Here is a 26254-nt window from a genome sequence, read left to right as displayed (position 1 = left end):
TTTGGAAAATAGTTATAAAAGAACTCCCTTACCGGCACTAACAAAAGTAGAATTGTTTGTATGAATTTTCATCTGATTTCTCAAAACCAGAGAGACTTCTTTGAGCCACAGAAGTCTAAGTTAGAGCTGGAAAAGTATAATTGGCCTTTGAGTGATAGATGACTTATTGCTGGAATATGTTTAATAATGCCTTGTTTCCTTATTGAAGGTTCTTGTCACAGAAGATGCATTTCCACTTCGATTTTACTCAGAGGTGATATAAACGAATGTGAGCAAGGTTTTGGGTTGAGTCATATATTGTAGGAGCTTTTCTGTCTATTTTTTTTCTAAGTTAACAAGGTTACTCACCAACAATTCACATCAGAAACAAAACAAATGATCATTGGAAAGTGAATTTCTGGGACTGCTCACAATCTTTGGTTATTTACTTCATACTTCATTGCAATTCAGTTATATGAAATCCTCATTCTAAAGTTTCAGCTCCTTTTAGTTGCACAATATCAGTTCAACGTGGTTATAGGAAAATTGTGCCTTCAAAAATTTTGAATGTGCTGGAGAAAAAGATTGAAAAAAATCAGAGCAATAGCGTGATTGGTTAGCTGTTATTTTAAGCAGGTCCTTTTTCTCTCAGAGCTGTATTTCACCTGCTTGAAAATAATGATTAAAAGAATCTAAAAATAGTTCTATAGGAGCCAAAGGTTTCAATAACATATTAGAATTACTGGACGGCCATTTCTGTTAACAACAAGTTTACTGTTGACTCAAAACATAAAAGTGCGATTATTCCTAACAGATATTTTCTCCTTCACATAAAACAAAGAAGTATACAAAAAAGAGAAAAGAATACTGACTGCTCTTTGTAAGTACATTTTAATTTGTATCTACACTGTGTTCTTCTCACTTCATTAGGCTTAGAATTTGTGACTGAACAGCACTGCCTGGGCAGCCTGCTGCCTAGTTGGAGATGTCAGAAGCAATTACTTTCACAGATTTAAGATTTTATTATCACACATATCCTGTCTTTAGCTATGTGAGTGGACAGCCCAATCAAGGATGATATGTATTTCATCATCTCTTCCTTGTTGTGCGATTTTAATACCAGCTTCAGTAGCAGCCCACTTTGCACAAGCAGAATGCAGCAGCTGGATGAACACTTAAATGGAGCCATCTAAAGTTAGAATATTTACTTTTTCTGATTTCAAATTCTTTCTGCTGAGTAAATGAGGTCCATTAGACTTAGTGGTAAAGAATCTCCAAAAAGCCATAGCTCGCTTTCAGTTATGTTGAAAATTCTCCAAAAAAAGTGTTTAAGGGTAGGTTGTGGAATAAGAACTTCACTTAATACTAATAAAAATTTCCTACTTTTTTTTATTTTTGGAAGAAGAGTGATTTAACCAGGTTTCTTTACTTATGGGCTGTGGTCCCTGGAAGAAGGAAACTAATATGTTCCCTTGTGTGTGTGTGTGTGTGTGTGTGTGTGGCATCTCCTCTTTGACAAGTATCATTTCACTATTTCCTCTCTACCTCCACTCCCAGTATCTTCCTTTAGTTTTCCTTGCCTGAGTAATCCCAATAAGATTCTAATTATTTTGTCTAATTCCTTCTTTCACACAGTCACCACAATGCATTTGGAAAATGCGAATTGGGTCACAGTTTCCCCGAATTTAAAACCCTTCAGAGGTTTCTTATTGTCCTCAAGTGGAAGTACAAATTCCCTGACAAAGAAAGCTCTCCATGATGTCACTTCTGCAGCTGGTCTCTTGTCTGGGGGTCCACACACTCAGGTAGCACAGGCCACTTCACACTCAATTCTACTGAATCTGCTTCCTCTGTTTGGGGACTTCCTGGGCCTTACTCTCTTGAATAACCAATAAGAACACATCTTTTAGGACTCAATATGATGTCACATGTTCTCTGAAGGCTTCCTGACCCCCTGGGAAGACATAACCACACTCTTCTTTGTCTTGCGCACACGTCTTTTGTGTGCCCTGTAACACATTATGGAATAAATTGTTTACAAGTCTACAGATGCTCTACAGATTTAACTCTTCATATTTAACACGTGAATCGGGTGTTCTCTCTTTTTATGCAGGCTAATGTTTGAGAATCACTGAACGTCTCCGAGATCAGTAAATATCTGTGTTGCTCTCATTGTGGCTGATCACAAGTTTGGTTTAGGGCAGTGGTGCTCACCTTATTGTACTGCCCAGGTGTTGGATAACATTCAAATTCATGAAACCCAAAAGTAAATCAAATTCCTGATTCAAAAGTAATGAGGAGGATCCATAAATTTGCCATTTCTACAGACACTCCAGGTTACTTTTGATGCAGGTGTATGATGAGCAACCCAAGGAAACTGACCCCCCCCAGTATCTATTGTTGCATAACCAGCTGTCCCGAGTGGCATAAACAAACCACTTAGAGGAATAAGAAACAACTATTTGATTATGCCCATGGATTCTGAAGGTCAAAAATTTGTACAAAACACAGCAGGAATGACTTGGCTCTGCTCTGTGATGTCTGGGGTCTCAAGCAAGGAAGACACAGATGTCAGGGGATAACTTGAATGGCTGAGGGCTGGAATAGATAGCCTGCAGGATTTTTGCATTGTGGTTTTCTCACTGACCTTCCTGGCTCCTGGGCCAGGATGACTGGAAGGTAAGGTTGGGTTCAGCTGAGTCTATTAACGAGAGCACCTACCTGTGGCTTGGACTTCTCACAGCGTGGCAGCTGGGTCCTGAGAGGGAGCCTTCCAGGAGAGCAAGCATTCCAGCAAGCATTCCAAAAGAACTTGGCAGAAGCTGCACCTTCTTCTATGACACAGTTTCTCTTTCCTCATACTTGCATGGCTGAGGTAGTTGCAAGTCCATCCAGATTCAAGATGTGGTGGTATAGACCCCACCTCTCAGTGGGAGAAGTATCAAAAAAATTGGGGGCCATGTTGTAAAACTGCCACACTGGTTTGAACTTTGATTTATATACATATTCTCTACTGGAGCTATAAGCTATTTGAGGATAAAAGTTGTGTCTTATTTAGTTTTGAGCTTTCAGGACCTCAGACAAGTCCTGCTACTTAACAGAAACCCAGTAAGTACTTGTTGCTTTTAACTTATCTAAATGTCAAGAGCTATAATCCTTCAATTATTGGATATTACAGGGTATTGATCTAGAGACACTTTTTCAGCAAGACGTTCTTTGTACAAGACAAGGGATGTGCCTCACGAAAGTTGACTGACTGATTTTTCATTGTTACTTGAATCCTAGTTTCACTATTTCATGACTATGTCACCTTGAGCAAATTACCTAAACTCTCCATACTTCTGTTTACTGTTACTCATCTCTGATGTGGAGAAAACAGCCAGAGGTTTGGTGTAAGGATCAAATGAAATAAAGTTCTTCGATAATGAGATGTAATGAGATTGAACAGTAAAACCCTCTCTGTTTAAAGATATTGCCATTCTTACAATAGCCATTGACTTTAGGGTTTGTCAACCAACTATTAATGTGGATTAACAGTTAAATTATTACAAGGCAGCCTTATGAGCTTTATTTGTCTATATAGGTATGCCTGTATGTGTTGATGTGTAAGTGGTTTTATAGAAGTATACTTTTTAGCAAAGTATAATATATGTTTAGCAAAATACCCAAATCATAAGTGAGCAACTCAATGAATTTTTGCAGTGAACAGACCTATATAAACACCACGTAGATCTGCAGCCCAGAAGCTTCCTTTGTCCTTGTATCAGTCATAGTTCATCTAGGGTATTTACTCTCCATGCTTCCACCACCACATATTTCTTTTGGCCTGTTTTTCAATTTTATATACATGGAGTCATACACTATATATTCTTTTGTGCCTGCCTTTTCTTTTGGTTCCATATTACTTTTATGAGATGCATCCATGTTGTTGCATACAACAGTATTTCATTTATTTTCATCACTGTATTCTATTATTTATATATTTCATTTTTATTGATATTTGGGTTGTTTCCAATTTTTGGCTACTATGAATAATGCAGCTATATGCAGCTAAGTACATTCTTGTACTTATCTTTTGGCACACATATGTATTCACTTATTGGGTGTGTACATAGGAGAGGAATTTCTAAGTCATAGAGTAAGATAATTAGATTTTCTGTTTTCCCTTGCTGTTCTGAAGAAATAAACATACACATACCTATGCATACATACATATGTACGTATATCTGGGTATGTATTATATTTGCAAATATATGGACAAAAATTTCTTGTTGAATATATGTATTACAAATATCTTTCCCCTCTCTACAGCTTGCCTTTTTATAAATCTAATGATAACTTTTAATGAATACAAATTCTTAATTTTAATAAACTCTACTTTTTCAATCTTTTCTTTTATAGTTAGTGCTATTTGTGTCATGTTTAAGAAATCATTGTCTAGTCCAAGATTATGGAAATATCCTTCTAGGTTTTCTTCTAAAACGGTTATTATTTTGCCTGAAAAGGTGAAACTTAGATCTACAATCCCCTGGAATTGAACTTTGTCTATAGAGCATTGTAGAGGTTATTACTTTTGTCCTATATGAACAGATAATTAATGCAGCACCAGTTTTTGAAAGGATTACCCTTTCTCCATACTAACTCAGCAAGTCTAGTTTTAGACTTTCTATTCTGATTAATAGATCTAATACCTGTCTTTGTCCCAGTATCTTACTGTTTACTGTCTTAATTACAAGAGCTTTAGAATAAGTCTTGATGTCTAGTAGCTTAAATTCTCTCAATTTTCTCTTCTTCAATATTGTCTTGGTCATTCGTCGTTCTTTGCATTTTCATATAAATTTTAGAATTAGCTTGTTGATTTACATACACACACACAAATCCTACTGGGATTTTGGTTGAATTGTTTTTTTAAGTGTATAGGTTAACTTAGGGAAAATTGAAAATTATTATAATATTGAATGGTATCTCAAACATGGTTTACCCCTCCATTTATTTGACTTCTTAGTTTCCCTCAGTCATGTTTTGTTACTTTTAACATAAAGACTTTCACATATTAGAATAGATTCATCTAAGTATTTGATATTTTTAATGCTATTATAAATAGTGTCAATTTAAAACTTCATTTTATTTTTATATATTATTTGTATTTACAATAATATTTTTGTTTTTTTAAATTTCAGGTGTACATCGTTAAATATTTTGAATTCTGTGTAGATTACATCATGTTCACAGCCCAAAGACTAATTACAATCCATCACCACACGTGTGCCTAATCACCACTTTCACCCTCCTCCCTCCCCACTTCCCCCCTGGTACTCACCAACACAATCTCTGTTGCTATGTGTTTGTTTGTCATAGTTTTATCTTCTACTTATGAGTGAGATCATATGGTATTTGACTTTCTCTCTCTGACTTATTTCACTTAGCATAATACCCTCAAGGTCCATCCATCCATCGTTTGCTGTCAAAAATGGCTGGAATCCATCATTTCTATGGCTGAGTAGTATCACATTGTGTATATATACCACATCTTCTTTATCCATTTGTCCCTTGATGGACTCCTAGGTTGCTTCCAAGTCTTGCCTATTGTGAATAATGCTGCGATGAACACAGGGGTGCATGTATCTTTATGCATTTGTGTTTTTGAATTCTTTGGATAAATACCCAGCGGTGGAATAGCTGGATCATATGGTAGATCTATTCTTAATTTTTTGAGGAATCTCCATACTATTCTCCATAGTGGCTGCACCAGTTTACACTCCCATCAGCAGTGTATGAGGGTTCCCTTCTCTCCACATCCTCTCCAACACTTGTTGTTTCCTGTCTTGTTAACTATAGCCATTCTGACTGGACTGAGGTGATATATCATTGTAGTTTTGATCTGCTTTTCCCTGATAGTTAATGATGTTGAACATCTTTTCATGTGCCTGTTGGCCATCCATCTATCTTTTTTGGAGAAATCTCTGTTCAGATCTTTTGCCCATTTTTTAATTGGGTTGTTAGTCTTTTTATAAATAATATTTTTGTATGTTTTTAACATCCAGCAGCCTTGCTAAATTCACATAGTAATTTTAGTGGTTTACTACAGATTCTTTTGGATTTTCTAAACACACAATCCTATCATCATGAATAGTGATAGTTTTGTTTCTTCCTTTTCCATGTTTATATATTTTATTCCTTTTTCTTGCCTTATCACATTGGTTAGGAACCACAGTAACATAATTTGCAGAAGTTGGTAGCAGGCGCCTTTATTTTTGTAAGTGAAAGGAAAAATAAAGCTTTCAATATTTAGCTAAGTATGATTTTTGCAATAGGAATTTCAGAGATATGTTTTACCAGGTTAAGAGATTTTCTTTCTGTTCCTGATTTGCTATACATCTTTGGCATTTACATGTTGAATTTTATCCATTTAGTTGCATCACCTGAGCTGTCAGTATTTTTTTCTCCTTTATACTGTTAATGTGAATGACACTCATTTTTTAATATTAGAAAATATTGCATTTTAGAATTTAAAAAAGTGATGATTTATGATTCTCTTTTTATATAGCTGGATTTGTTTTGCTGATATTTTGTTTAGGAATTTTTCACCCATGTTCATGAGGGAAATTGGCCTATGATTTTCCTTTCTTTAAGTATCTTTGTCAGGTTTTAATGTCAAGGTCATGCCAGCCTAAGAAAACAAACCAAGAAATGTTCTCCCCTTTTCTGTTCTCTTCATGAGTTTGTATAAGATTGTGTTTTTTCTTTCTTAAATGCTAGAAAAATTCAATATAGAAGAGAGCTTCACTTTGAATTTTTTTTTATTGCGGATTTATTTTATTTAATGGACTATCCAGATTTTCTTTTTCTTTTCTGCATCAGACTTGATAAATTGTGTTTTCTAAAGGATTTTCTTTTTTCCTTTTACTTGATTATTCAAATGTATTGGCATAATTGTTCATAATATCCTTCTTATTATTTTCAATGTCTTTACAGTATGTAGTGATGTTTCTCTTTCTATTCCTATGATCCAGTAATTTGTATCATCTCTTTTTTTTCTTGTTCAGTTGTAAGGTTTATCTTTTCAAAATGTAACTTTTGGTTTTATTGATTTTCTCTGTTGCACATTTGCTTTCTATTCTATTAAGTTTTGCTCTTATCTTTAGTATTTCTTTGCTATACTTTCTTTAGAGTTAATTTGCTGTTCTTCTTATACCTCTTGAAGTGGGCACTTAGATCATTAATTTTTGCCTTTCTTCTTTTCCAACATGTGCATTTATTATTAGAAATCTCCCTGTAAGTACTATGTTAGCTGCATCCTGCAGGTTTTGATATGTTGCTTTTTTGACAATTATTCAATTCAAAGTTATTTTCTAATTTCCCTTTAAATTTTTCTTTATTTTAAATTATTTTAGAGAAGTATTGGTGAACTTGCAAACATTTAGGAATGTTTTAATTCTCTTTTTGCTATTGACTTCTAGCTTAATTTTACTCCCATCAGTAAACATACTCTCTATAATTTATATCTTCTGAAATGTTTGGAGAATTTTTGAATTTTCCAGCATATGGTCCACCTTGGCAAATGTACATGAGGATTAAAAAAAAGAAACATGTATTCCAGAGTTGTTGGGAATGGTGTTCCAAATAGGTAAATTGGGCCAAGTTTGTTATTCAAATCTTCTGTACATCTACTTTTTTTTTTTTTTTTTTTGGTCTTCTTGCTCTGTCATGTAATAAAAGAGATATACTAAATTGTTCAAATATTTTTGTAAAGTTTTCTATTTTTGTACTAACTATTAATATTTACTTTATAGATTTTGAATCTGTGTGCATATGATTTTAGAATTGTTCTATCTTTTTGGTGGATTTAAACCTTTATTTTTACAACACATCCCTCTGTCTCCTGCAGTTCTTGCCTTAAAGTATACTTTGGTTGTTAACATAGTCGTGTGTTTCTTAATGACAGGAACACATTCTGAGAAATGCACCATGAGGCAATTTTGTCATTGTGTGAACATCATAGAGTGTCTTTTCACAAACCTAGATGGTATAGCCTACTACATAATTAGGCTATATGGTGCTAATCTTATGGGACCACCATTTCATACGTGGCCTGTCATTGACCAAAATATTATGTGGCGCATGACTGTAGTAAAGTTATTTCAATTTTATTTTGGTCAACGTGTTAATGGTAGATATTTTTTTCATCTTTTTATATGCCGTATTTTGTATCCTTATAAGTAAAGGTGTCTCTTGTAAATAATGTAAAGTTGGGTTTTTAAAGAAAATTTAGTCTGATAATCTTTATATTTAATTGGAGTTTTTAGTTTATTTATACTTCATGCAATTTGATATATTTGGGCTTAAATGGACCATCTTACTATTTCATATTTATTTGTCCCATTTGTGTTAGCTCTTTTTTTTCAACTTTTCTTGTCCTTCTTTGTATTAATCAAAATTTTTTATGATTACACTTTCCTCTCTACTAGTTAGTTATATTTATTTTTAGTTGTTCTTTTTAAAGAATTATTTCAGTGGTTTTAGAGAGTACATCATGCTTGCTTTATTTTTTGTAATTTACTATAATTTAGTACTTTTACAACTTCACAGAAAATATGAGGTCCCTCATCATTTTCATGTCTTTCTTTCCTCCTACCTTTGTTTTACTTTATTCAAATATGCAATTCTATATATTTTTAAACTCCACAAAACATTAATATTGTTTTATATAATCAATATTCATTTATACTTACCCACTTGTTTACTTTTCTCATTGATCTTCATTTCTGCCTATTTTTTCCTACTTCTGAGATTATAATTTTTTTGCTAGGAAAATGTTCTTTGCATATTTGTCCCTTGGAAATGAATTTTTTCAGATTTTTCTTTTTGTATGAAAATATGACCTCCATTTTTTCTGGTATAGAATTCCGGGTTTTCAGTAATCTTCTTTCAACATTTTAAAGTTGTTAATTCTTCTGTTTTTCCTCTAGTTTACTTCAATTTGTTGAAAATTCAACTGTCAGTTTTATTATTTCAGTTTTCAAGTAATGTGCCTTTTTCTGTCGCTGCTTTTAAGATGTTCTTTGTCTTCAGTGTTTAGTAGCATGAATAGTATGTTGAAATAACAATTATATTATTTTTTCTTTGCCTATGTCCCACTTGGGGCTTCATAGACCTAAGACTGGGTCCTAAGTCATGTAATTTTGGCAACTATTTCTTCAAACATTGCTTCTGTCCCATTCTGTCTGTCGTCTCCTCTGGGATTCCAATTATAGACATGTTAGGTCATTTCATCGTGTTCCATATGCTTTTTTAATATTTTCCCTTCTTTTTCTTACTGAATATATTTTACTGTTCTATCTTCCAGTTTTCTATTGCTCATTGACATTGTATCTAATATGCTATGGAACCTATTTAATGAATTATTATTTTCAATTATTTTATTATTTACTTCTAAAAATTTAATGTGATACATTTTTATGGATTCCAGTTCCTTGGTTCATTCTCCATCTTCTCATCTATTTTCTTAAATACAGTAACTGCAATTATTTTAAAATTAATGTCTGATTAACTGCAATTTCATGTTTATTTGCAGAGTGATTGTTTCTACTGTCTATATTTTTATTTTAGATTTTCGCTATTTGGATCTGTCTTCTGGTATGCCTGGTAATTTTAGATTGGATGCTAGACATTCTGTATTCAGATTATTTTATTTTCTTCCAGAGAGAATTGATTTTACTTTTGCCAGGTAGTTAGAGGAATGGAAGATCATCTTGATTCAATCAAGGATTGAGATGAATCTAGGTCATGTTTGAGTCCTTTGGTGATGAACTATTTCTGGCTTGCCTTACAGCTAGATCTATTCCTTCATAGGTATCAACTGAAAATTTGGGGAATTTTCCTAGTTATACACTATTCTTCAATTTTTGACTCTCTAACAAGATACTATTGCAGGAATCTCCAGTTAGTTTTTTAATCTCTTCTCTCTGGAATTTTGCTTGGCTTCTCTGGCTTTCACCTAATGCAGCTTGGTATTTTTAAATGCTAAGAGAAAAAAATCTGGTGTAGAATGCCAAAATGTCAAACTCCCTTCTATGTGGTTCTCTTTTCTGTAGAACCTTGGTCCCTTATTTTTCACTGGCTTGGTAGCCTTGAAATTCATTTTGGTCTCTATAGACTTGTAAATTTGCTCAAACCTCTGGGCTACCATTTTTTGCTTGGTTTCTCACCCTATACCACTTACTAAGAGGCAAAAATTTTAAGAAGAAAAATGGTAGAGAAGTTCATGCTCACCTCTGTGCATGGCCTTTCTCTCTGGAATATTGGTCTCTCAAGCCCTGATGTCTTGGTGAATCTCTGCTGTCTTCAAATGTTTTTGCTTGTAATGTTATCCATTAATTTTTTGGATAAGAGAATTGGTCTGGAGAGGAGAATTATTCTGACAAGTAGCTGTGTCACAGCTGGAAGTAGAATTTTTCAAATTGACCACTTTTGAGTGCTGCTTTTCAGAGATAAATCTCCTTTTTGACTCATTCTTTCACCATCTCAAATATGACTCTGCTTAAGGGTGCTTTTCTAATTTTTTCTCAGTTCTTATCAATTGGCCATAATTAAGCATACCTTATTGTTTTTTTCATTTTAATGATCAAACACTGGGGCATCTTATCTAGGGTTGTGACATATCTGAATATAAAGACATTTTGTAACTATAGTAAGAAATTAGTACTTTTTGAATTCCCCAAATACTATGTGATTTTATGGGACCCTTTTGGTTTTAAAAACTCTTGATACAGTTTTCATAGCAATTTGTGTCCATAAAAGAGTGCCAGACATCTCACTCTTGGTAATACATTTTCCTTCTTACACAAGTGATGCAGAGAGCAAAACAAACATGAGTGGTTAGGAGACACACCAGGAGCTGCAGGTGAGAGATCAGGCTCTTTATGGTCATCCTAACCTGTGTTCCAATCCTCGCCCCTTTTCCTAACAGTTATGTGAACTTGTGAAAAATACTTACTTGTTCAGGCTTCTGTTTTCACATTTGTGAAGTGGCCATCCTGCCCAAGACTTTTGTGAGGATAAGATGAGAGATCTATAAAAAGGAATGCTCACAATGGAGAGCACAGAGTAGGTGCCTGATGCATGTTGACCCCCCCGTCTTCATTCCGTACATGTCACTGTGAGGGTGGGGAGTGAACCTTGTGAAAGGTGCATCTATCACTGCCAGCTGTTAGAGGTCTGGTTGCCCATTTGGTCTGAACTGTGCCAATGAGGCCTGGGTCATGTGTTAGAAATCTTTATGAGCCAGACAGTATCTCTCTCTCTCTCTCTGTCTTTTGAAATGGTCTCTACTTGGTGGTTATGAGGTAACAGAGAAAAAAATGTGTTCAAGGACCATTGAGTATTCACCTCCACTGCAAGAAAACTAACTTAAAACTGTGCCTGGAAGGTGGGTAGGTTTCATTACCTTCACGTATGGGGTGTAGTATAGGACAGAATGCAAGGCTGTTGGAAACTTTCTTCCACCTGATTCTGTCCAATGGCCTTAAGGGAGAAAACAAAGAGCCCGTGGCAACTTTGATAGGAGCAGAGGTGACCGTGCTGTTACAACCCACATTAACTATCTCATATTTTTACAGCTTATTCTTAGCACAGAGGGGCTGAATGAGCTCTTGCTGAGCAGTTCATGGGTCCGTATTTGCCTCCCAAATCTGTGTGCTTCTGGAGCATGACTCATTGCTTTTGGGTGCAATAGCTTGAACTACATAAAACCAATTTTAAGTCTAAATATAGTTTTGACTCTTAGGGAAATAATATACAGCGTGCATCACTTGAATTACAAAGTAGATAAAAATAGTTGGAATTAGGTTATCATCTGTACGTCAAACAGGGTGATTTCTCAGCTGCATTTTAAATAGTGGCATGCAGCAATTTTACGAGTAAGACTAAATTAAATATGGCACACAGGCACACAGTCCTCACTAAGGTATTCAGTTAATTGGAGAATGATGCCAGTTTTGTTCTGAGTTCACTCTCATTCTTTCGCTTTTTGATTTTAATAAGCTTTTATACTTTATTTCTTGAGAGAAACATATTTGCTATCCTCTACTATCTATGTGATTCAAGTTATTTTAAATTGGCAGCATTCACAGTATTGGTGAAAAGAGTGACTGTCGTTTGATGGATCATTAGATTTGGTTTCAGGGTTTTCCTCTTCTGTTTATGTTAATCAGTTTTACGAACCTTGTGCCTTGGTTCTTTTGCCCAGTTCACATAAATATTGATGCCATCTTCAATTGGAAGTTTCAGAAGAGAAATTAGAATGAGAAAGCTGGCCCCAGCAGCCATTGGTTGTAAAACCAACTCCAGCTATATCTATCAAAATTAGCTACTTTTTCAGTACATAAAATCCATTTATGCAAAAGGAAAATCAAATAAACTCTCATTAAAAAATTCATAGTTTTTTCTATTTCCATCATTAAAAAATGATTTTCTACCTCTGCCAGTGAAATTATAATATTTTTCTAATAACTTATATGAGTAATCTATCAGTTTGTAAAGTAAATAATCTTTCTATGTTTGACTATTTACTTTCTCCATTCATTTTGGACTTCTAGTTTCATAGAAACTTAGTTTAAAACAAGGTCATACTGTAGCTTTCTTAACTGGGTTGAGATTTTAAACATATCTATTTAATAAAGATGTTCAGTAGAGCTCTTGTAGGAGATGAGAGGGGATAAAGACAGTTTCCTGAGAGCTGCGTGCTCTGCAGTCCTGGAGCTCTACGGCTCAAAGGGCCAGTGCCTCTCCTGAAGAAGGAGGAAGACTGGAGGGCGGTCACCTTTGTCTGTTAGAATTTTCTGACTCCCTCTACCTCCAACCTGCTTTTTAACCTGTCTTGCTAAATAGCTCTAGAAGTGTACTATCCAATATAGTAGCCAATCTGTGGCTATTTTTTAAATAGAATTTAGTTTTTATAGCGCTTTTAAATTCACAGCAAAACTGAGAGGAATGTACAGAGATTTCCCATATACTCGCTGCCCCTGCACATGCACAGCCTCGCCTTTATCAACATCCCCCACCAGAGTGGGACATTTGTTACAATTGATGTACGTACTGTGATTGACATGTCATTCTCACCCAAAGCCCATATTTACAATAAGGTCCATTCTTGATACATTCTATAGGTTTGGACAAATTTATAATGACATGTGCATACCATTATACTATCATACAGAATAGTTCCAGTCTTCTAACAATCCTCTGTACTTGCCTATGCATCCCACCCTCTCTCCTAACCCCTCGTAACCACTGCTCTTTTTTACTATCTCCACAGCTTGCATTTTCTAGAATGTTATGTACTTGGAATCATACAATATGCTGCCTCTTCAGATTGGCTTCCTTCACTTACTAATATGTATTTAAGTTTTCTCCACATCTTTTCATGGATTATTATTTCCTTTTAGCATTGAATACATTCCATTGTCTGGACGTACCACATTTTATTTATCCAATCGTCAATTGAAGGACATCTTAGTTAATTCCAGGATTTGGCAGTTTTGAATAAAGCTACTATAAACATCCGTGTGAAGGCTATTATATGTACATAAGTTTGCAGCTCCTTTGGGTAAATACCAAGGGATCCAATTGCTTGATAGTAAGATAAGAAGGTGTTTAGTTTTGTAAGAAACTGCCAAACTGTCTTCCAAAGTGGCTGCACCATTTTGCATTCCCACCAGCAATGAACGAGAGTTCCAGTTTCTCCACATTTGCACCAGCATTTGGTGTTCTCAGGGTTCTATATTTTGGCCATTCTAATAGGTGTGTGGTGGAATCTCGTTGTTGTAACTTACATTTCCCTGATGTCACGATGTGGAGCATATTTTCCACATGTTTATTTGTCATCTATATATCTTCTTGGGTGTGGTGTCTGTTCAAGTCTTTGACCCATTTTTTGACTTGGATTTTTTTTTATTGTTGAGTTTTGAATATTTTCGTGTGGTTTTGGTAACAGTCCTTATCAGATATGTCTTCTGCAAATGTTTTTCCCAGTCTATGGCTTGTCTTTTTATTCTCCTGAAAGTGTCTTTCTTTCACAGAGCAGAAATTTCTAACTTTGGTGAAGAATATTGATTAAATTACTTTGAAAGATATAATTCTATTCAAATTGTCTACCTCTTGTGTGAGTTTTAGCAGATTTTGTCTTTCAAAGAATTGGTCCATTTCATCTAGGTTATAAAATTTATAGGCATAGAGCTTTTTACAGTATTTCTTTATCATGCTTTTAATGCTTATGGAATTTTTAGTGATATCCTCTCCTTCATTTCTGATATTAATAATTTTTGTACTCTCTTTTTTCCTTAGCCTGGCTAGGAGCTTATCAATTTTATTGATCTTTTTAAAGGACAAGATTTTGGTTTCATTGATTTTCTTTATTGATCTCCTATTTTCACTTTCATTTCTGCTCAAATTTTTATTTTCTTTCTTTCTTTCTTTTTCTTTCAAGAAAGATCAGCCCTGAGCTAACATCTGCCGCTAATCCTCCTCTTTTTGCTGAGGAAGATTAGCCCTGAGCTAAAAATCCGTGCCCATCTTCCTCTATTTTATATGTGGGACGTCTGCCACAGCATAGCTTGATAAACGGTGTGTAGGTCCACACCCAGGATCCGAACTGGTGAACCCTGGGCCACCAAAGTGGAATGTGCGAACTTAACTGCTGCGCCACAGGGCTGGTCCCTATTATTTCTTTTCTTCTACTTACTTTGGATTTAATTTGCTCTTCATTTTTCCAGTTTCCTCAGGTGGAAGCTTAAATGATTTATGTTATGTCTTTCTTTGTTGCAAATATATGCATTTAATGTTATAAATTTCCCTCTATACACTGCTTTCACTGCATCCCAACATTTTTGATATTTTGTTTCCATTTAGTTAAAAAATATTTTTAAACTTCTGTTGAGATTTCTTCTTTGACCTATGTGTTATTTAGAAGTGTGCTGTTTACTCTCCAAGTATTTTGGGGTTTTCCAGCTATCTTTCTGTTATTGATTTCTAGTTTAATTCCATTGTAGTCTGAGAACAGACTATTATGATTTCTATTCTTTTAAATTTGTTCGGGTATGTTTTATTTTCTGGAATGTGGTCTATCTTGATTTTTGTTCCAGATGAACTGAGAAGAATGTGTATTCTGCTGTTTTTAAATGAAGTAGTTTATATATGTCCATTACTTCCAATTGATTGGTGACATTGTAGAGTTCAGCTATGACCTTACTGATTTTCTTCCTACTGGATCTGTCCTTTTCTGATACAAGTAAGTTGAAGTCTCCAACTATAATAGTGGATTCATCTGTTTCTCCCTTCAGTTTTATAAGTTTCTGCCTCACGTATTTTGACACTCTGTTAGATGTATACATGTTAAAGATTGTTATATCTTCTTGGAGAATGGATCGCTTATTATTATGTAATGCCCTTCTTTATCCCTGAAAACATTCCTTGCTGTGAAGTCTGCTTTGTCCAAAATTAATGTAGCTACTCTTATTTATTTTTGATTAGTGTTAGCATGGTATATCTTTCTCCATCCATTTACTTTATTTTTTTAAAGTTAATTTTTATTGAGTCTATGACAGTTTACAGTCTTGTGAAATTTCAGTTGTACATTATTGTTTGTCAGTCGTGTTGTAGGTGCACCACTTCACCACTTGTGCCCACCCCCGACCCTGCCTTTCCCCTGGTAGCCACTAATCTGTTCTCTTCGTCCATGTATTTAAATTCCTTACATGAGTGGAGTCATACAGAGATTGTCCTTCTTTCCCTGGCTTATTTCACTTAACATAATTCCCTGAAGGTCCATTCATGTTGTTGTGAATGGGATGGTTTTATTCTTTTTTATGGCTGAGTAGTATTCCATTGTATATATATATATATACCATATCTTCTTTATCCAATCATCAGTTGATGAGCACTTAGGTTGCTTCCATGTCTTGGCTATTGTAAATGATGCTGCAATGAACATAGGGGTGCATGGGACTTTTGGAATTGCTGACTTCAAGCTCTTTGGATAGATACCCAGTAGTAGGATGGCTGGGTCATATGGTATTTCTATTTTTAATTTTTTGTGAAATCTCCATACTGTTTTCCATAGTGGCTGCACCAGTTTGCATTCCCACCAGCAGTGTATGAGGGATCCTTTTTCTCCACAACCTCTCCAACACTTGTTACTTTTTGTTTTGGTTATTTTTGCCATCCTAATGGGTGTAAGGTCATATCTTAGTGTAGTTTTGATTTGCATTTCCCTGATGATCAGCGATGATGAGCATCTTCTCATGTGCCTATTGGCCATCCGTATATCTTCTTTGGAGAAATGTCTGTTCATCTCCCCTGCCCATTTTTTGATCGAGTTGTTTGATTTTTTGTTGAGTTGTGTGAGTTCTTTATATAGGATGGAGAGTAACCCTTTGTCAGATATATGACTTGCAAATATTTTTTCCCAATTAGTGGGTTGTTTTTTTGTTTCAATCGTGTTTTCCCTTGCCTTGAAGAAGTTCTTCAGTTTGATGAAGTCCCATTTGTTTATTCTTTCTATTGTTTCCCTTGCCTGAGAAGACATGGTGTCCAAAAAGATCCATCCATTTACTTTTAATCTATATGTGTCTTTATATTTAAAATGGATTTCTTGTAGACAACATAGTTGGGTCATGTTTTGTGATCCACTCTAACAACCTCAGTCTTTTAATTGGTGCATTTAGATCATTAATGTTCACAGTGATTATTGATATAGTTGGATTAATATCTACGATATTTGTTACTGTCATCTATTTCTTGTCCTTATTTTTTGTTCCTATTTTTGTCTTCCAGTCTTTCCCTTCCATTTGTGGTTCTAAGTGAGCATTATATGAGTCCATTTTCTCTCCTTTCTTAGGATGTTAGTTGCACTTCTTTTTTCCCCCTTTTTGTAGTGATGGTCCTAGATTTTGCAATATGCATTCCTAACTAATCCAAGTCTACTTTCCAATAACACTATACCCTACATGGGTAAGGTGAGTACCTTATAATGCCAAAATAATCCTGATTCTGCCCTCTGATCCCTTGTATCATTGCTATAATTTATTTCACTTACACATGAATATATATACACTTATGCATAAGCCTATATAACTGAATACATTTCCCAGTTCTGTAGTTTGGTGTCTGACATTAATTTGGTGAAATTCTTAGTCATTATCATTTCAGATATATCTTCTATTTCTTTCTCTCTTTCTTGTCCTTTTGGTATTTCCATTATCCATATGTTATACCTTTGATAATTGTATCGTAGTCCTTAGACATTCTGTTCTTTTAGTCTTTTTTCTTTTTGATTTTCAGTTTTGGAGGTTTCTATTGAGATATCCTCAAGCTAAAAGATTTTTTCCTCAACCACATCCAGTCTACTAATAAGTCCATTAAAGGAATTCTTCATTCTTAATTTCTGTTACAGTATTTTTAATCTCTAGCATTTCTTTTTGGTCCTTTTTTAGGTTTTCCATCTCTCTGTTTACATTGCCCATCTGTTCTTGCATGCTATCTACTTTCTCCATTAGAGCTCTTAGCAGATCAATCATAGTTGTTTGGAATTCACAGTGTGATATTCCAACATCTCTGCCATATATAAGTCTGGCTTTGATGCTTTCTATATCTCTTCAAATTGTACTTTTTGCCACTTGGTATGTTTGTAATTTTTTCTTGATAGCTGAACGTGGTATACTGAGCAAGAGGAGCTGCTCTAAACAGGCCTTTAGTAATGTGATGGTAAGGTGTGTGGGAAGCAGAAGTGTTCTGTAGACCTATGTTTAGGTCTTGGTATTTCAGTGAGCCTATGTCTCTGGACTGTGAGCTTCACAAGTGCTTCTCAACAGGGTGACTAGAGTTGGCTGTTTCTCTTCCTCCATGTGGAAGACTAGAGACAGCCGTAGTTGGGTATTTGCCTTCCTCTAGATAGTTAGGTAGGCTCTGACAAGGCCTTAGCAGATTAGGTTAGGCTCTGGTTAAATAGTTTCTCCTGATGGCAGACTTTGATAAGAAGAACAGATTGCTCTGGCATAATTCAAAACGGTTACTTTTCCTCCCCTGCTGTTGGGAGCATGAGGGGATTTTTCTCCATATTCACTGTGAGAACTTGGTAGAGCTCTGGGAGGTAAAACTTATGAGAGTACCTGCCCTACCCCCTCAATGACTGGGTCCCTCTGGAGTTTTTCTCTCTCAGACTTGTCCACACTGAGTCTCCTGCAATTTATCAATTATAGTTTAGATTTTCCTACTCTGGTAGCGATTTCTGCAGAGATTTCAGCTCCTGGGTTTCTGCTCCAGTAAATTGTGATTCTTTGTGTCCGTCTGTCAGTTTCTCCAGTTTGGAGGGCAGCAATTTGCCCTAGAATCTTACTTTTCTTATGGATCTAAGAAGATCTGTTGATTTTTCAGTTTGTTCAGCTTTTTAATTGTGGTTAGGAAAGAGTGGTGTTTTCCAAGATTCTTACATATAGGACCAGAAACAGGAAGTCATCTGGGTATTTAAATTTAAATTAATTAAATAAAATAAAATTTAAAATTCAATTCCTCAGTCACATTAACCACATTTCAAGAGCTCGATATCCACATGTGGCTAGTGGTTATTATATTGTACAGTTGCAGGTACAGAAAAATTTCCGCCATCACTGAAATTTCTGTTGTATTACCCTGCTTTATAATTTTACATAGCTTCTTCTCCTTGACATAGAAACAAGTGATTAGAATTGGGAAAAATAAAGGAAATACTATAGCCAAAGCATTGTCTTAATTCAGAGTATTATCTTGACTTCTTGGGAGCCTATGATTCTGTTAGCCTGACCCTGAACCATTAATCTGGCTCCCACTGTCAATAGTTTATTAATAATGGAAATATTCATAGTTTTTTCCCCCATTTTCCTTCCTGAGTTCTTTCCTGAAGAGACTTTGCTTGTAGTCTCTGACATTTAGTGAGTGATTGTTAGCATTCTCTGCCTTATCATTATGTTTTCTATCTGTGATATATTGTGGCTTATCAGGACACTCACAATTTTAGAGTGCTTTTCAACTGCCATTCTGTTGCAATTTCTTTTTACTTTTTCAAAATTGAGAAGAGGGTGCCTTATTAGCTCAGTTGATTATCAGTTCTCAGTTCAGCTTGAGATACACAATGGAGCTAGCGCTTGACAGCAAGGACCATGATTCCGGGGGACAGCGATTCCTCTGTAACCCTCTCAGGGGGAAGCTCTTTTCTTTATCACTTGCTTGCACCATGGGGCTTGGTAGGTGGGATGGATGTTCTCCGTCTCCTCACTTTAACTTCCAAGCCATTGTTCCTCCTCATCCACCCTAAAATCACATCTTTAATCCCAAGGTGTTGGGCAGGACTATCCACTGCCCTTCATGTTGCAATCATCCACAGAACCCTGTTCACACTCACCTTTCTTTGATGCTCTTTGATGTGAGAAGTTTTAGCTCTCTCCTGTGTTCTCTCTAGCACTGCTTCCATCATAATTTCTCGTGATTTCAATACCACATAGATCATCCTTCAATTCCTCGCCTCTCAGTTCCTTGTCCACCTTTCAACTTCAAGAACTGACTCTCATAGTCATACCTGAGACCATGACAAGGTCATACTAATACTTTTAACCCTTCCATAATCGTCATTTCAAGCATACTCTTCTCCAACTATTGCTGCCTATCTTACTTCTCTTTCTCTAATATTCTTACTTCAACAGAACTTCTAGGACCTATAATGCCCATTTTTCACCATCTCTTACTCCCTCATACTCTCACTTCTCACCTTTCATCAGCTCCTCTTGCTTCTTTCTCCCTTCTGTATACTTTTCTGGTAAAACCAACTCTTTACCATCCAACTCTGCACTGGCTCCTTGACAGGCTTGAAAAAGCCCCTAATCATCTCGTCTTAAATTCACGTCTAAGAACTTCAAGCAGTCCCTCAGGCCTGCCAGGCCATCAGGCTACATTTCTTTAATGCCTCCATTTTCTCGCTCACGGACGACTGCTTCATGCATTCTCTTCTATCCTAAAGGCTTCACTCTCATTTGTTGATTCTGCATCCTATTTTACTGAGAAAATAGCAATCAGAAGATAATTTCCACAAGCTCTACCATTCCATCTACCCACTTAGTGCATTTGTGCCTATTTCCTTTTCCTTCCCTTCTGTTGCTGTGGATTACTCCTCTGTGCTCCAATCAAAGGTCGCTCATTTTCCTCCTCTACTTGATTCATCCCATCCCCTCTTACCCAGTCAAAGACATTTCTCCAGCATCTCTTCCTTCTCTGTCTCACATCGTCAGTGATAAGCAATCTATTGGATTATTCCTCTCAGCATAAAAAAAATGCTATTATTTCTCCCGTCTTTAGAAGAAATATCTTTTCTTCCCCTCCTGTATTTTCCTCAGGCCACTTCTCTGTTTTTCTTCTTCCTTTTACAGCCAAATTACTCAAAAGTATTTCCTACATTCACAACACCAGTTCATCTCCTTTCATTCACTCTTGGGTTCAATTCACTCAGGACTTTGACCCTACCATTCCATTGAAATGGTGAAAATCATCAATGATTGTCATGTTGTGAAATATAAAGGTCACTGAATCCCCCCTCATTGGACTTATCAGCTGTGTTGGACCTACTTGATCACTCATTCTTCTTGAAAAACTGGCTTCTCTCAGTTGCTAGTAGATTCCTCTCTCCTGCTTTCACTTGACATCGCAGTCTCTCCTTAGTCTGTCTTGCTGGTTCTGCTTCATCTCAGTGACATGGAAATATTGAACTGCTGCAGGCTTCTGATCTGGGATAGCCTCTCTTCCTTCTTACACTCATTTCTCTGGAGGTCTCAGGAAGTCTAATGCTTTAATTACTTTTAAATTCTGATCATTCCCCAATTTATATCTCTAGGCCAGACCATTTTTACTGAACTCCAGACTTGTATATCCATTTGCCTTCTCGATGACAAACAATATTGTTCTGTCGTTTACATGTGCAAAACTCAACTCCTGGTTGTCTCACTCTCTTCTCCCCACTAGACCTCCATGTCATCTTCACTTCCTCAAGGGAAAATTTCTCCATAATGTGCTTGCATTGCACCACGTCCCTATTCGTTATAGCATTCATCATATATGTAATTCTGATTTTGTGTGACTCTGATTAATGTCTGTCTCACCGATCGACTGTCGTCTCCTTAAGAAGCAACACTTTGGCTAGTGTTTCTCTTCACTGTCTCGGCAGCACCTAGCACAAAGCATGAAGGAGATCAAAAAGAGGCATTTAAGGAAATAATAAATAGGTATAAAGGTTATAAGAGAGAGAGATGCAGGAATGTATACAACTCAAATCCTATTAAAGCCAACCATCAACATTTACCTGAAATAGTCTATGTCTGGTTTTGGAGTTGCCACTAGTCTCTTGTAGGTGCCAAAATATCAAGCTTAAGGGTGTAAGAAGAATTAAGAGTCTTTAGCAATTTGGTTAAAAGCATGGGCTTTGGAATCAGAATGTTCAAAGTCTCTGTAAGTGTCAGTTCTTCATCTTTTAAATGAGGGACAATGACAGTATCTGATTCATAGTGTTCCTGTGAGGATTTAATAATATGATACATATTAGAGAACAAAGCCTTAATAAATGTGCGATATGTGATGAGGCTGATGCTGATGCTCTGCACTGTGTGTAACCAAGCAGAGCGCTTGGAGCACAGAAGGGGAAGGGACAAGTTGAAAATGCTTCACAGCGGAGACAAAGTTTCGTCTGGCCTTAAAGAATGAGCAAGGGTTGCCATGAAAAGAATAGAGGGAAAAGTACAGAAGACTAAATGAGCGTGCTCAGAAAATATTCTGTAAGGGAAATGTGGTTATAATGGGAAGGGACTTTATCTGAAGTTGGAAATTTTAAAAATATATTATTTTCTGCTAATTTTAAAGTCTAAGTAGTTGAATAGACATTATTCTTTAAATTGTTATAGCATGTCTTTATTCTTATTATAAAAGAAATTAATACTATGTAGGGAAAATCCAAAAAAATACAGAAAAGCATATATATGTATACATATATATATATATATATATATATGCACTATAATTTAGACATGTTCTTTCTGGAGGCAATCTCTATTGTTCTTTTGGTATTTTAATGTTTCCTTCTAGTTTTTTTCCTATATCTATATGCATTTTTACGTGAGTAGATTGTAATATGTAAATGGCTTTCCATTCTTTTTTTCCACTTTAATAATCTGTTGTAAATACACTTTGCTGAGTGCTTTCAATGTGTCAGACTTTGCACTATTTGTGATGTATATTATTTCTAAATGACTATGTGTTTTTAAGTATCACTGCAAATGAGAAAACTGAGATTAGTTTTATAGAGCGAAATAAAGTGTTTAAATCCAGATTCCAACTTCAGTCTGTCTGACTCTAAAGTACATTCTTACAACTTTTGAGACTGTCGTAATAGTATTTAACTGCTACATAATAACATTTCATTGTTGTGAATATTGCATAGTTTACTTAAATATTCCTCTACTGTTGGATAATTTGGCTATTTGAAACTTGTCACTATTATAAATAATGCCAGTAGTGAACATCTTCAGAGTCTGTGTCATTTCCTGTGTTTAAGGCTAATGTATTACAAGAGATTCCTAGAATTCATTATTGGGTCAAAAAGCATGAACTCTCAGCATATTGACATTTTGCTTTCCAGAAAAATCCATGGCATTTCTGGTGTTCTGTAAACAGTTTACTTCAATGAAAAGATCTCCTACCTTGATTGACGGGCCAGACATACAATGCTTTATTGATCACCTTACAAGGAACTCACTACCATGAGTGATCCAGTGTAGTACATTCTTTATTCAACCTGTAACCCACAAAACAGTTATTTGTCATATTAAAAATAATTTTAAAAAATTGATCTGATTTCCAGTATAGGTAAAACCTCAGGAAATATAAATTGTAAAAAAAAATAATGATAATAAAAACTGTAACAATGACAACAAAAATCCCTTTTCTTCACCCAATTAAATGTGTTTTGGTTTCTGTATAAAGAATGTGTTGTCATTTCCCAACAAAGCAAAGTTTGCCCTCGTGTGTTTTATGAGGGAGGAGTGTTGCCCAGAGATGAGTCTGACCATCCTTTCTGTTTCTGGAACATGCTCTTACATTGGCAGTAACTGAAATTTATCCAAATAGACTTTTGAAGCTCCCACGTGTTCTAAATTTATCTCACTCAATTTCTTTGGTTTAGGAACTAGTTTGGAAATCTCACAAGGCCAACTTGTCTTCAGTAATTTCTAGCACTTCTTGTTTGGGGCAGGCTAGAAAAAGCTCTGAGAAGCTGCTAAATTTGGTGCTTGGCAGAAACTATAATACACAGGGAGAAATACATGAAGTGTAAAACCTGAAATATCAAAACTCTTTGACATTTCAAGCTAACTTCAAATGTACAGAGATTATAAAATCATAACATCTGCATGAATCAGCTGTATGGACAACCTGTATTTGTGAAAGCAGAAAAGGAAGTCTACATATTTTTTCCTATTGATTGAAAACTGTGTTAGAATTTTCTAAAAATGAACATTTAATGCATGGACCTACAAGAAAGACTAATTTTGTGATAAGAGATAGATCGTTTCGGGAAGACCTTGGCTTAAGTCCTGGCTTCCCACATGCTTACCATGTAATTTAGGGGCAATTTACTCATATAGTCCTCATCCTAATAGCTTCATCTATAAGAAGGAAATAACAATATCCACCATCCTGAATTGTTCTGAACATCAGAATGAGACAATGTCCATGAAAGCACTGAGAAAACTCTACAGCCCTGGATGAATTCAAAGCATCATTTTTATTCTATTTTTGCTAACTGCAAGTTAAACCGAGAGTTCCTGGGATTAACTGAATGGGAAGTTCTCATGAAGTATAAAGAAAAATTTTATCTTTTGATTTTGGCAAAGGGAAATTATTAATGAGATTGGGATAGGTGTAGAAGCTTAGGCAGCTGTTAATGGATTGTAGTTTCATCCCCTCCCACTCCCCCTTCTCCCAGTTAGTCACAGAGGAAATGGACTTTTATAATGCAAGTGTTCTTTTCAAGTGATGGGAAAGGGGGTAGTGAAACACGAATTTTCATCCATAATGTGGACCTAACCATGGATTTAAGTAGCAAATGCCATTGGACTAGGTAAGAAAATGGCTGAATTCTAGGGATATATTTAAACATTCTACTCCTTCCTCAACCCTAACAAAGTCATGTCACTTTGAATAGAGAGAGTTTGACAGAGATGATGCAATGAGAAAATGACTGTTCAGCGTTTGGGGAAATTCCAGGAAAATTGATATTAAGGGAAACCCCATAGATGGGTATTTGAATCCAAGCCCATTGCAGGTCCTTAGGCTCCCAGTTCACGTTCCTAGGAAGGGTAAGTCCACAGTGCCCTCTGAGGTGCAGATGTCCTTTCAGAGGCAATGTGTGCATGGCCTAGAGGAGACTTTGACCACGATTCTGCTGCATTTGGCTGGAGAGCTCAAGTTTCTACTAGTAATAGGCTTTTATTCAAATATCTGTCTGTGAGTAATCATAGTCAATGGAAATTGCTGGCGAGTAACAGGGAGATGGATTTAGCATCGCGTTTTGAAGAATGGAACAACTGCTTAGCATTTATTCTGCCTATGAATCTGTAGTTCAAACATTGGTTAGTCATCCAGATAACTTCTCCTTGGTAAATATATTTATGAAACCAATATTTTGTTGTTGTTAATTTTTTGTCTTCTAAAATTTTCGACCAGTCTTTTTAAGGTATTTATTTCAGGATTGAGTTTTCCATGCAGGTATGAATTAAATGTTATCATCTTTCACCTTGCGAATGCAAGATTTCCCTTTTGTATTTTTTATGTACTCTAATTGGTAAAAACTCTAGCCTTATAAGAACTAGTGGACTAGCTGTTGTTTAATGGGTGTAGTTTCAGTTTTCCAAGATGAAAAGAGTTCTGCAGGTTGGTTGCACAACATGAATGTACTTAATACTACCCAGCTGTATGATTACAATGGTAACATTTTTAATGTATACTCTATCAAAATTAGAAATTTAAAATTTTTAAAAAAGTTAATGGAGTAAAAGAAAAGTCTCCTCTTTATCCACGTTTCAGTCCTGTGTTCCTCCCCAAGCCTGCTGAATCTTTCACGTAGTCTTCAGGAGAGCCAGCTCAGCACTGTAACCTTGAATGTAGTTATAAACTTGGGGAGAAAGACATCCCCCATTCTGATCAAAACAAAACTTCTCCACAAAGAATCTCATTAGTAATAGTGGTTAACAGTTCCATTTTTTTATGGTGTAATCTCACAAGTTATTGCAAAACGAATTTGTTTTCAGGATCACATTACTTTGGTGTCTGATTCACTTTTCCTAAATGGAGACATTTTCAGATCATATGAAAAACAGAGCCACAGATATCATCCCTGGGGTTTTCCCCTTCTATGACAACTCACTCAGGGACCCTTATAATAACTCAATACGGAGGAGAAAACTTATTTCAGCTTGTCAAGTAATAAATGCCTATTTTCTTTTATATAGTGGCCTTGTCCTCATGTACCTGTTTGTTCCATATTATTGACAAAGTACTAGCAACTTGCGTACTCGTCTGCCTGCTTGGGGTGGATCAGCCTGAATAACTATTGCATGTCCTGTTCCCTGTTCTCTGAGTCATGCCTTCCCCAACTGTGTGTTTTTGCCAAGACGGTGCACAAACAAGTAGTTCATTGTTTAATCTGTCAGTGGGGCCAGGACTTGAAGCTTCTACAAGCTTCAGGTATTATTCAATTCTACTCTTTCTTTCTCACCCTTTCTTTTTAAGTGTTTTTGACCTCGGAGAGAATGTCTTTCACATAATTTTCCAAAAGGAAAAAAACCTCTCTGTGTAAATTTCCCCTTAAAATAATATATGTAGTTTCAGATCCCTTCATTCACTGCTAAAGCGAATAAATATTAATTGGAGCTGTGGTTCATACCTGCTTCACAGCAGTGTGCTCATTAGATGCTCCGTGTGAGTGAGAAGTGTGATGTGGCTGCCTGGGATGTCATTTGAATTTAGGAGGCATATTAGAGAGCTGCATGGGGAAAGAAAGAGGAGAGGAGGGGCACGCTTCTCTCACATCCAGACCGTACCTGGAACATGGTGGTCTTTCCTGAGTATCACTTTGATTTCAGATGGGAGGGCTTAGAATTGTAGCTGCTGGGTGGGGAAACTGAAACCACTTCTTTCCTTAATTTAACCA

The 26254-nt window shown here is 35.8% G+C and overlaps 1 long non-coding RNA gene across 1 annotated transcript in view; it reads left to right on the top strand.

Annotated features, from left to right (window-relative positions):
• Positions 1–2663: 2663 nt before the first annotated feature.
• LOC139080774 (uncharacterized) overlaps positions 2664–26254 on the top strand; it is a 44258-nt gene continuing 20667 nt past the window's right edge. Inside the window, exon 1 of the long non-coding RNA XR_011535524.1 lies at positions 2664–3087. This is a non-coding gene — a long non-coding RNA (uncharacterized lncRNA). The remainder of the gene's footprint in view (positions 3088–26254) is intronic.

This window comes from Equus przewalskii, chromosome 32, assembly GCF_037783145.1.
Source record: "Equus przewalskii isolate Varuska chromosome 32, EquPr2, whole genome shotgun sequence".
NCBI lineage: Eukaryota > Metazoa > Chordata > Mammalia > Perissodactyla > Equidae > Equus > Equus przewalskii.
This window is presented reverse-complemented; position numbering and strand designations above follow the sequence as displayed.